The sequence below is a fragment of the Hyla sarda genome, chromosome 3, assembly GCF_029499605.1.
Source record: "Hyla sarda isolate aHylSar1 chromosome 3, aHylSar1.hap1, whole genome shotgun sequence".
In the NCBI taxonomy this organism is placed as follows: Eukaryota; Metazoa; Chordata; class Amphibia; order Anura; family Hylidae; genus Hyla; species Hyla sarda.
The window spans coordinates 59,050,567-59,063,141 of record NC_079191.1 but is presented as its reverse complement, the minus strand read 5'-3'; positions in this window follow the sequence as shown (position 1 = coordinate 59,063,141).

Here is a 12,575-nt window from a genome sequence, read left to right as displayed (position 1 = left end):
GGGGGTGTATGTCCTGTATGGGTATATTAAGTCTATGGGGGAGAATCATCAAAACCTGTGTAGAGGAAGAGTGGAGCATCAGATCAGATCGCTTCTTTCAGTTTTTAGAGGCCTTTTTAAAATGAAAGAATCAATCTTATTGGTTTCTACGGGCAACTGGTCAACATTTCCTCTGCGCTGGTGTTGATAAATCTCCCCCTATATGTATAGTTTTCTATACTAAGAAAGTCAAAAGCACCTAAATGTCTAAAACACACCTACATGTATGTGACCTACTAATGGGGGTGACAGGGAAGTAATGTAAGAGATGTCTGACCTTTAACATGACCTCCTGTTATAACCTAAAACAAGAAATTAGGCTGAAATAACGTATATTTCACTATTATAATGCTGGATTTCTTGTATGACTATTAGTACTGAATCATAAAAAGAAATGCATACATTGAATTTTCTTTAACATGATTGTCCCACAGAGCAAATTTGGTAAAATCAGATGTGTGCCCCATACATATATGTAAAGGGGTACAAAAATAATTTATATCCCTGTAGAGTTCTTCTCCCTCATGGATCTGATCCCCTAGTATCCTCTCTGAGCTGGAACCCTACCGTTGCCAGGCAACTTTCCCCCAATCCCCCTTGCTTATAAGCACAGTGGAAACAAACTGCCATTACCTTCAGGACACTGCAGTTGAACTGAGCATGTGTTAGGGAGCATTCACACCACGTTTTAGCTATACAGGGACCTGATTTGGCTGGGGGCAGTGAAAACCAGGTGCTCCCTTATACCAGCCGGACCTGGCCCCCTTCTCATTCATTTGAATGATCTGACCAGAGTCAAACTGCGGTTTTCAGTTGGTTCAGAAAAACGGATATGGGGCAAAAATGAGCCGACCGGAGACATTGTTTGACTCCGGTTGGCTCATTTAAATGAATGAGAAGGGGTCCGGGACCGGCTGGGATATGGGAGCGCCCGGTTTTCACTCCCCCCAGCTGGATCCGGTCCCCATATAGCTAAAACGTGGTGTGAACCCACCCTTACCCCGACTTAGTGGGTCGTAACCAACAGTTATCAATACAATGCAGGTACATGGAGAATTAGTAATCTTATATCTCTCAAACAATATTGTAATCCTGGTACATTGAAATATGTTAAATGTCACATAATGCATTAGTATAGAACTTTTGTTTGTTGGTATTTTTTTTTTTTAAATGAGACAACTTCTTTAACCCCTTAAGGACCCAGCCATTTTACACCTTAGGACCAGGCCATATTTTGCACATCTGACCACTGTCACTTTAAACATTAATAACTCTGGAATGCTTTTAGTTATCATTCTGATTCCGAGATTGTTTATTCGTGACATATTCTACTTTAACATAGTGGTAACATTTTGTGGTAACTTGCAACCTTTCTTGGGGAAAAATCCCAAAATTTGATGAAAAATTTGAAAATTTAGCATTTTTCTAACTTTGAAGCTCTCTGCTTGTAAGGAAAATGGATATTCCAAATATTTTTTTTATATTCACATATGCAATATGTCCACTTTATGTTTGCATCATAAAATTTACGTGTTTTCACTTTTGGAAGACACCAGAGGGCTTCAAAGTTCCAAACTCACTATTTTTCAGGGACCAGTTCAGGTTTGAAGTGGATTTGAAGGGTCTTCATCTTAGAAATACCCCACAAATGACCCCATTATAAAAACTGCACCCCCCAAAAGTATTCAAAATGACATTCAGTCAGCGTGTTTCACAGGAATTGCAGCAAAGGGAAGGAGAAAATTCACAATCTTCATTTTTTACACTCGCATGTTCTTGTAGACCCAATTTTTGAATTTTTACAAGGGGTAAAAGGAGAAAATGTATACTTATATTTGTAGCCCAATTTCTCTCGAGTAAGCACATACCTCATATGTCTATGTAAAGTGTTCGGCGAGCGCAGTAGAGGGCTCAGAAGCGAAGAAGGGGGTTTTGGAGAGTACGTTTTTCTGAAATGGTTTTTGGGGGGCATGTTGCATTTAGGAAGCCCCTATGGTGCCAGAACAGCAAAAAAAAAAAAAAACACATACCATACCATTTTGGAAACTAGACCCCTTGAGGAGCGTAACAAGGAATTAAGTGAGCCTTAATACCCCACAGGTGTTTCACCACTTTTGCATATGTAAAAAAATAAATAAAAAATTCACTAAAATGTGTGTTTCCCCCCAAATTTCACATTTTTGCAAGGGTTAATAGCAGAAAATACCCCCCAAAATTTGTAACCCCATCTCTTCTGAGTATGGAGGTACCCCATAAGTTGACCTGAAGTGCACTACGGGTGAGAAGAGAAGGAGTCATATTTGGCTTTTTGAGAGCAAATTTAGCTCGGGGGGCATGTCGCATTTAGGAAGCCCCTATGGTGCCAGGACAGCAAAAGAAAAAACACATGGCATACCATTTTGGAAACTAGACCCCTTGAGGAATGTAACAAGGAATCAAGTGAGCCTTAATACCCCACAGGGGTTTCACGACTTTTGCATACGTAAAAAAAAAAAATTCACTAAAGTGTGTGTTTCCCCCCCAAAATTTCAAATTTTTGCAAGGGTTAACAGGGGAAGCCCCTATGGTGCAAGGACAGCAAAATAACCCCCACATAGCATACCATTTTGGAAACTAGACCCCTTGAGGAACATAACAAGTGGTACAGTGAGCATTTACCCCCCCCCCCCCCCCACTGGTGTCTGTCAGATCTTTGGAACAATGGGCTGTACAAAATGTTTTATTTGCACAGCCCACTGTTCCAAAGATCTGTCAGACACCAGTGGGGTGTAAATTCTCACTGCACCCCTCATTACATTCTGTGAGGGGTGTAGTTTCCGAAATGGGGTCACATGTGGGGTTTTATTGTTTTTGCGTTTGTCAAAACCGCTGTAACAATCAGCCACCTCTGTGCAAATCACATCAAATGTACATGGTGCACTCTCCCTTCTGGGCCTTGTTGTGCGCCCCCAGAGCACTTTGCGCCCACATATGGGGTATCTCCGTAGTCGGGAGAAATTGCTTTACAAATTTTGGGGGGCTTTTTTCCCTTTTACCTCTTGTCAAAATGAAAAGTATAGGGCAACATCAGCATGTTAGTGTAAAAAATTTATTTTTTTACACTAACATGCTGGTGTAGACCCCAGCTTCACCTTTTCATAAGGGGTGAAAGGAGAAAAAGCCCCCCAAAATTTGTTAGGCAATTTCTCCCGAGTACGGTGATACCCCATATGTGGCCCTAAACTGTTGCCTTGAAATACGACAGGGCTCCGAAGTGAGAGAGCGCCATGTGCATTTGAGGCCTGAATTAGGGATTCGCATAGGGGTGGACATAGGGGTATTCTACGCCAGTGATTCCCAAACAGGGTGCCTCCAGCTGTTGAAAAACTCCCAGCATGCTTGGACAGTCAACGGCTGTCTGGCAATACTGGGAGTTGTTGTTTTGCAACAGCTGGAGGCTCCATTTTGGAAACAGTGACGCACCAGACGTTTTTCATTTTTATTGGGGAGGGGAGGGGGGCTGTGTAGGGGTATGTGTATATGTAGTGTTTTTTTCTTTTTCTTTTATTTTGTGATAGTTTAGTGTAGTGTAGTGTTTTTAGGGTACAGTCACATGGGCGAGGGATTACAGCGAGTTTCCCGCTGCGAGTTTGAGCTGCCGCGCAAAATTTGCTGCATCGCAAACTTGCAGCCTGATACTCACTGTAAGCCCCCTGCCCATGTGAATGTACCCTGTACATTCACAGGGGGGCCTCCAGCTGTTGCAAAACTACAACTCCCAGCATGCACTGTCTATCAGTGCATGCTGATAGGTATAGTTTTGCAACAGCTGGAGGCACACGGGTTGGGAAACACTGAGTTAGGAAACAGACAATGTTTCCCAACCAGTGTGCCTCCAGTTGTTGCAAAACCACTACTCCCAAACATTCTCAGGCATGCTGGAAGTAGATGTTCTGCAACATCTTGAGAGCCAGATGTTGCCGAACTACAACTCCCAGAATGCTTGGAGTTGTAGTTTTGCAACATCTGGAGGACTACAGTTTGCAGACCACTAATACAGTGGTTCCCAATCTGTGCCCTTCCAGATGTTGCAAAACTACAACTCCCAGTATGCCAAAACTGTCCAGGCATGCTGGGAGTTGTAGTTCTGCAACATCTGAAGGGCCAGATGTTACAGAACTACAACTCCCAGCATGCCTGGACAGTAATGGCATGCTGAGGATGTGTAGTTTTGCAACATCTGGAAGGGCACAGTGGTCTCCAAACTGTGGACCTCCAGATGTTGCAAAACTGCAACTCCCAGCATGCCCAGGGCATTTGCCCTGGATGCCTGCTGAAGCATTTCAGCAGGCATCCGCTTCTGATCTCAGCCCGGCGCGCGGCAGGGCCCGGAAAACGCCAGGACGTACGGGGACGTCCTGGGTCCTTAAAGCCCAGGGTGCTGGGACGTCCCCGTACGTCCTGGGTCCTTAAGGGGCTAAAGGTGTACTCCGCCCATAGACATCTTATCCCCTATCCAAAACATTGTGGATGAGATGTCTGATCCTGGAGTGGGTCTGGCCACTGGGACCCCCCACGATATCTGGGCCGACTCTGCGGAATCTGTGGCAATCCATATCGCCAAACCACACCCCCTCTATTCATGTCTATGGGAGGGGGCGTGACGGCACAGAGATCGCGGGGGTTCCCAGTGGCAAGACACCTGCCATCAGACATCTTATTCCCTATCCTTTCTATAGCGGATAAGATGTTCAGGGGCAGAGTACCACTTTAAAGGGAATTTATCAACTCTATTTGCTCCAAGAACTTCAGACCCTATTGTACCTTTTTTTTTTTTTTAGCTGATAATAGTTGCCTAATTTGTAAAATCAGTGTTCAATTTTTCAGCCAAGTTCCAAAGAGGTGGGGTTAATCTGCTGAAGTGCCGAAGCTTGGCACACCTCCTCGCTTGCTCCCACCTCCCAGGCCCTCCTTGATTGATGTTCTGAGCCCGGTTTTTCAATCAAGAAGGAGCTGGAGGGGAGAGCAAGTAAGTGGATGTGCCGGGATGAGACACTTGAGCAGCTTAGATCAGCCTCCTTGCACCCTACATTTGTGTATTACACCTGAATATTAGACAATACTGGAGTAAACTATGTGGAATGTTGATTTAGGGATCTATCCAATTGCTAGCAGGCCATGGACACAAGATTACATATAAGATAAGGTTATATGCCGACCAGGTATTATATTGTAGTTCCCAGCGAATTGAATCTAACTTTGAAGGGGAAGTGCCTTTAGGCACTTCCCCCTTCAAAGTTAGCGGGTCATGTAGAAATTTTTCTGTACCATGTCTATGACAATCATGGGTGCTTTTTGCCTTCCTTAGGTTGTAGGGCTATTGTTACCATTAAAATTGTCAGAACCCTAAAATAAACCCTAACAGACCCAACTAAACTAAGGAATACATGTTCATAGTTATTAAAAAGAGGAAACACACCCCTCAAGGAACATAACAAGGGGTACAGTGAGCCTTAACACCCCACAGGTGTTTGATGACTTTTTGTAAAATTTGGATGAGTAAATAAAAAAAAATAGGAGGAAATACGAGAAAATGCCCCTCAAAATTTGTAACCCCATTTCTTCTGGGTTTGGAAGTATCCCATGTATGGATGTAAAGTGCTCTGCGAGCAAACTACAATGATCAGAAGAGAAGAAGCGCCATTGGGCTTTTGGAGAGAGAATTCGTCTGGAATTCAAGTCAGGGGACATGTGCGTTTACAAAGCCCCCATGGTGCCAGAACAGTGGACCCCCCCACATGTGACTCTATTTCGGAAACAACACCCCTCACAGAATGTAACAATGGGTGCAGTGAGCATTTACACTCCACTGACGTTTGACAGACTTTTGGAACAGTGGGCTGTGCAAATGAAAACTTAAATTTTTCATTTTCATGGACCCCTGTTCCAAAAATCTGTCAGACACCAGTAGGGCATAAATGCTCACTGCACCCCTTATTACATTCCATGAGGGGTGTAGTTTCCAAAATGCGGTCACATGTTGGGGGGGGTTCCGCTGTTCTGGCACCATGGGGGCTTTGTAAACGCACATGGCCTTCAATTCCAGCCAAATTCTCTCTCCAAAAGTCCAATGGCGCTCCTTCTCTTCTGAGCCCTGTAGTGAGCCAGCAGAGCACTTTATGTCCACACATGGGGTTATTTATATATTCAGAAGAAATGGTGATACAAATTATGGGGGGCTTTTTCTCAATTACCCCTTGTGAAAATGAAAAATTTGGGATAACATTAGAAATTTGAAATATTAGCAATAAATTCATCATAAAATATACTTACTGTTAAATACTTTAACTCAATATAAAATAAAAATAAAAACAATAAAAATTAATAAAATGTAAAAAATATATATAAAAAATATGTATAGAAAAATCTAAAATCACTAACTAAAAAATAAAATACACAAAATACATAAAAAATACAAATAATAACATAAATATAACAAAAATAAAATATAGCACCAATCACTAATAATAAATAGATTAAGATTATACAAGCAAGTACTTTCTGAATAAGATAACGTTTTTTCACTTCCATCTACTGTATATATATATGTGTATATATATATATATATATATATATATATATATATATAATTCCCTCTGCTTCCCTTCTCCCTTCCTTATTCCCCCCCACCCCTCCCTTGCAACTTACATGCTACTCAAGAAATCCATATCTTAGGACATCATATATCCCAGACTACCATAGCTTATTACATAACAAACAGAATAAATAGCAGTCTATACCGATTCACAGAATATAAATAAATAAAATATTTTTTTCTCCTATAAAATTGCATGAGTTACAAGATCATTTACATGAGAATATAATTACTCATGTTAATATCACACTTTTACATACTCCATGGTCTGCACTATGGATAATTTGGAACATACCCTACACAGTCTAAGTCCCATAACATGTGCAGTAGTACTCTAGAAGTGAAATACAGACAAAGTCCGAAGTCATGCGCACAGGTCCAGCAATATGTAGATATCGTGAGAAGTGAATCATCCATCATGAGGCTTGCGCATTGATTACCAATGTGCGGACATGCGTACCTACTGTGACATCACATGTAAACAAAGGTGGTGATAGGTGCAGAAAATAAACACATGCCAGACCATAACAAACTGTATGATTGGTTGCGACTTTTCGCAGGATTGGTACACAACTATAGCGGGACACAAGATTGTGATGTGCGGCCATCTGATTGGCGATAGCACGGCACAGGAAATGAACGCAATGTGAGATTATATAAAGCCTACCTTGCGTCCGGGGCACCATTAGCCTCAAAGCCCTTGACCAAGCTGGTTTATTCAGCGAAACGTCGAGGAGGCTAGCCATGTTTTAATACAGCGTGTGTTCACTGTTAGTAATGTTAATGCAGCATGCATACTCACCTACTAGTGCACAGATCATAGTGCACAATATATATTAATTGTTGAGCACTAACAGAAACTTAGTAGCTAGGAGAGGTTTTCCATTCCCATAAAAAATTCTGTGACACCGCCGATAATTTTAAACCGTGTGTTTCATAAGGGTAGCTTTTTAGTTTGTGAATTGAATAAAGTTTAAAAGTTTTAGGGGGGCTTCTAGTAAGGGTTTTCCCCAGAAGGGGTAGCCCCTTAAAGGTTGATATTGCACTATTACCCTGGAACCTTCAGGGATCCTTTTTTGTTTAATTCACTGACCATAGAAGGAAAGTAAACATTGCTGGTTAGCTCAATGGTGCTGATCGGGACCTCCGCGATAAAATCGTGGCGTCCCGAACAGCTTGCAGGACGCGAGGAGGATCCCTACCTGCCTCCTCGCTGTCCGATCGCCAAATGACTGCTCCATGCCTGAGATCCAGGCAGGAGCAGTTGAGTGGCAATAACACTGATCAATGCCATGCTAAAAGAAACAAAAAATAACACATACCCCAAACATTGCAAACACAAAACCCCCAAAAACCTGTCAATAGTCTCTGTCAACATGATCCTGGGAGGGAAAATACACTGCACTACAATAGAAATAAAAATCCCTATCATCTATATCTCAATGGGTTCCATCTTTTCTTTTGTTCTTTTTTCTAATGCGGTTTTATAATCCCTGAGACAAGTAGTTCTGGCCCTAGAGTGTTATATATATTAGCGTCTGTAGCATGTATAAGGGACATGTTATCATACCTGTGTCTTTTTATAGGTGATTGATGCCCGGTGAAAGGGTGAAAGGGACCTATACCCCCGTCAGCTGCAGGAAAGGAACAAAGAGACAGGTAATTAATATTTATATTAATTACTGATAACAATCAGGCTAGATATAACATCTAAACCTGCAAAGATGTCATAGTCTCTACCTTATACATGAAGATATATGTGTTTTTAATAAGTATATCGTCTATAGACAGCTTCTTATATAACACAACTGTTTCTCACTGTCACGATGCCGGCTGGCAGGTAGTGGATCCTCTGTGCCAGAGAGGGATTGGCGTGGACCGTGCTAGTGGACCGGTTCTAAGCCACTACTGGTTTTCACCAGAGCCCGCCGCAAAGCGGGATGGTCTTGCTGCGGCGGTAGTGACCAGGTCGTATCCACTAGCAACGGCTCACCTCTCTGGCTTGCTGAAGATAGGCGCGGTACAAGGGAGTAGGCAGAAGCAAGGTCGGACGTAGCAGAAGGTCGGGGCAGGCAGCAAGGATCGTAGTCAGGGGCAACGGCAGAAGGTCTGGAAACACAGGCAAGGAACACACAAGGAACGCTTTCACTGGCACTAAGGCAACAAGATCCGGCAAGGGAGTGCAGGGGAAGTGAGGTGATATAGGGAAGTGCACAGGTGAACACACTAATTGGAACCACTGCGCCAATCAGCGGCGCAGTGGCCCTTTAAATCGCAGAGACCCGGCGCGCGCGCGCCCTAGGGAGCGGGGCCGCGCGCGCCGGGACATAACAGACGGAGAGCGAGTCAGGTAGGGGAGCCGGGGTGCGCATCGCGAGCGGGCGCTACCCGCATCGCGAATCGCATCCCGGCTGGCAGCGGAATCGCAGCGCCCCGGGTCAGAGGACGTGACCGGAGCGCTGCAGCGGGGAGAGTGAAGCGAGCGCTCCGGGGAGGAGCGGGGACCCGGAGCGCTCGGCGTAACAGTACCCCCCCCCTTGGGTCTCCCCCTCTTCTTAGAGCCTGAGAACCTGAGGAGCAGACTTTTGTCCAGGATGTTGTCCTCAGGTTCCCAGGATCTCTCTTCAGGACCACAACCCTCCCAGTCCACTAAAAAAAAATTTTTTCCTCTGACCTTTTTGGCAGCTAAAATTTCTTTGACCGAGAAGATGTCCGAGGAGCCGGAAACAGGAGTGGGAGGAACAGATTTGGGAGAAAAACGGTTGAGGATGAGTGGTTTGAGAAGAGAGACGTGAAAGGCATTAGGGATACGAAGAGAAGGAGGAAGAAGAAGTTTATAAGAGACAGGATTAATTTGACACAAAATTTTGAAAGGACCAAGGTAGCGTGGTCCCAACTTGTAGCTAGGGACACGGAAGCGGACATATTTAGCGGAGAGCCATACCTTGTCTCCAGGGGAAAAAACGGGAGGAGCTCTTCTTTTCTTATCCGCGAACTTCTTCATGCGTGATGAAGCCTGTAAGAGAGAATTTTGGGTCTCTCTCCATATGATGGAAAGGTCACGAGAAATTTCATCCACAGCGGGCAGACCAGAGGGCAAGGGAGTAGGGAGGGGGGGAAGAGGGTGACGGCCGTACACCACGAAAAATGGGGATTTGGAGGAAGACTCAGAGACCCTGAAGTTATACGAGAATTCGGCCCATGGGAGGAGATCTGCCCAGTCATCCTGGCGGGAGGAAACAAAATGTCGCAAATAATCACCCAAGATCTGGTTAATTCTTTCTACTTGTCCATTGGACTGGGGATGATATGCAGAAGAAAAATTTAATTTAATCTTGAGTTGTTTACAGAGAGCCCTCCAGAATTTAGACACGAATTGGACGCCTCTATCCGAGACAATCTGCGTAGGCAACCCGTGAAGACGAAAAATGTGTACAAAAAATTGTTTAGCCAACTGAGGCGCAGAAGGAAGACCAGGAAGAGGGATGAAATGTGCCATTTTGGAGAATCGATCAACGACCACCCAAATAACAGTGTTGCCACGGGAAGGGGGTAAATCAGTAATGAAATCCATACCAATCAGAGACCAAGGCTGTTCGGGGACAGGCAGAGGATGAAGAAAACCAGCGGGCTTCTGGCGAGGAGTCTTATCCCGGGCACAGATAGTGCAGGCTCGCACAAAGTCCACAACATCCGTCTCCAGAGTCGGCCACCAATAGAAGCGGGAGATGAGTTGCACAGATTTCTTGATACCCGCATGACCTGCGAGATGGGAGGAGTGACCCTATTTGAGGATTCCGAGGCGTTGGCGAGGAGAAACAAAGGTCTTTCCTGGAGGAGTCTGCCTGATGGAGGCAGGAGAAGTGGAGATCAGGCAGTCAGGTGGAATGATGTGTTGCGGAGAGAGTTCAACTTCTGAGGCATCCGAGGAACGAGAGAGAGCATCGGCCCTAATGTTCTTATCGGCAGGACGAAAGTGAATCTCAAAATTAAATCGGGCAAAGAACAGAGACCACCGGGCCTGGCGAGGATTCAGCCGTTGGGCAGACTGGAGGTAGGAGAGGTTCTTGTGGTCGGTGTAGATAATAACAGGAGAACTTGATCCCTCCAGCAGATGCCTCCATTCCTCAAGTGCTAATTTAATGGCTAGAAGCTCTCGATCCCCGATGGAGTAGTTCCTCTCCGCTGGAGAGAAGGTCCTAGAGAAAAAACCACAAGTGACAGCATGCCCGGAAGAATTTTTTTGTAGAAGAACAGCTCCAGCTCCCACTGAGGAGGCATCAACCTCCAATAGGAAGGGTTTGGAAGGGTCAGGTCTGGAGAGGACGGGAGCCGAAGAAAAGGCAGACTTGAGTCGTTTAAAGGCGTCTTCTGCTTGAGGAGGCCAGGACTTGGGATCAGCATTTTTTTTGGTTAAAGCCACGATAGGAGCCACAATGGTAGAAAAATGTGGAATAAATTGCCTGTAATAATTGGCGAACCCCAAAAAGCGTTGGATAGCACGGAGTCCGGAGGGGCGTGGCCAATCTAAGACGGCAGAGAGTTTGTCTGGATCCATCTGTAGTCCCTGGCCAGAGACCAAATATCCTAGAAAAGGAAGAGATTGGCATTCAAACAGACATTTCTCAATTTTGGCATAGAGTTGGTTGTCACGAAGTCTCTGAAGAACCATACGGACATGCTGGCGGTGTTCTTCTAGATTGGCAGAAAAAATTAGGATATCGTCCAGATATACAACAACACAGGAGTATAACAGATCACGAAAAATTTCATTGACAAAGTCTTGGAAGACGGCAGGGGCGTTGCACAGGCCAAAGGGCATGACCAGATACTCAAAGTGTCCATCTCTGGTGTTAAATGCCGTTTTCCACTCGTCCCCCTCTCTGATGCGGATGAGGTTATAGGCGCCTCTTAAGTCCAATTTAGTAAAGATGTGGGCACCTTGGAGGCGATCAAAGAGTTCAGAGATGAGGGGTAAAGGGTAGCGGTTCTTAACCGTGATTTTATTAAGACCGCGGTAGTCAATGCAAGGACGTAGGGTGCCATCTTTTTTGGACACAAAGAAAAATCCGGCTCCGGCAGGAGAGGAGGATTTACGGATAAAGCCCTTTTTTAGATTCTCCTGGACGTATTCGGACATGGCAAGAGTCTCTGGGGCAGAGAGAGGATAAATTCTGCCCCGGGGTGGAGTAGTACCCGGGAGGAGGTCGATAGGGCAATCATAAGGCCTGTGAGGAGGTAGAGTCTCAGCTTGTTTTTTGCAGAAAACATCCGCGAAGTCCATATAGGCCTTAGGGAGACCGGTTACTGGAGGAACCACAGAGTTACGGCAAGGGTTACTGGGAACCGGTTTTAGACAGTTCTTGGAACAAGAGGACCCCCAACTCTTGATCTCCCCAGTGGACCAATCCAGGGTTGGGGAATGAAGTTGAAGCCAGGGAAGTCCAAGGAGAATTTCCGAGGTGCAATTGGGGAGGACCAAAAGTTCAATCCTCTCATGATGAGATCCGATGCTCATAAGAAGGGGCTCCGTGCGGAAACGTATGGTACAGTCCAATCTTTCATTATTTACACAATTGATGTAGAGGGGTCTGGCGAGACTGGTCACCGGGATGTTGAACCTGTTGACGAGAGAGGCCAAAATAAAATTTCCTGCAGATCCAGAGTCCAAGAAGGCCACAGCAGGGAAGGAGAAGGCAGAGGCAGACATCCGCACAGGCACTGTAAGACGTGGAGAAGCAGAGTAGACATCAAGGACTGTCTCACCTTTGTGCGGAGTCAGCGTACGTCTTTCCAGGCGGGGAGGACGGATAGGACAATCCCTCAGGAAGTGTTCGGTACTAGCACAGTACAGGCAGAGGTTCTCCATACGGCGTCGTGTCCTCTCTTGAGGTGTCAGGCG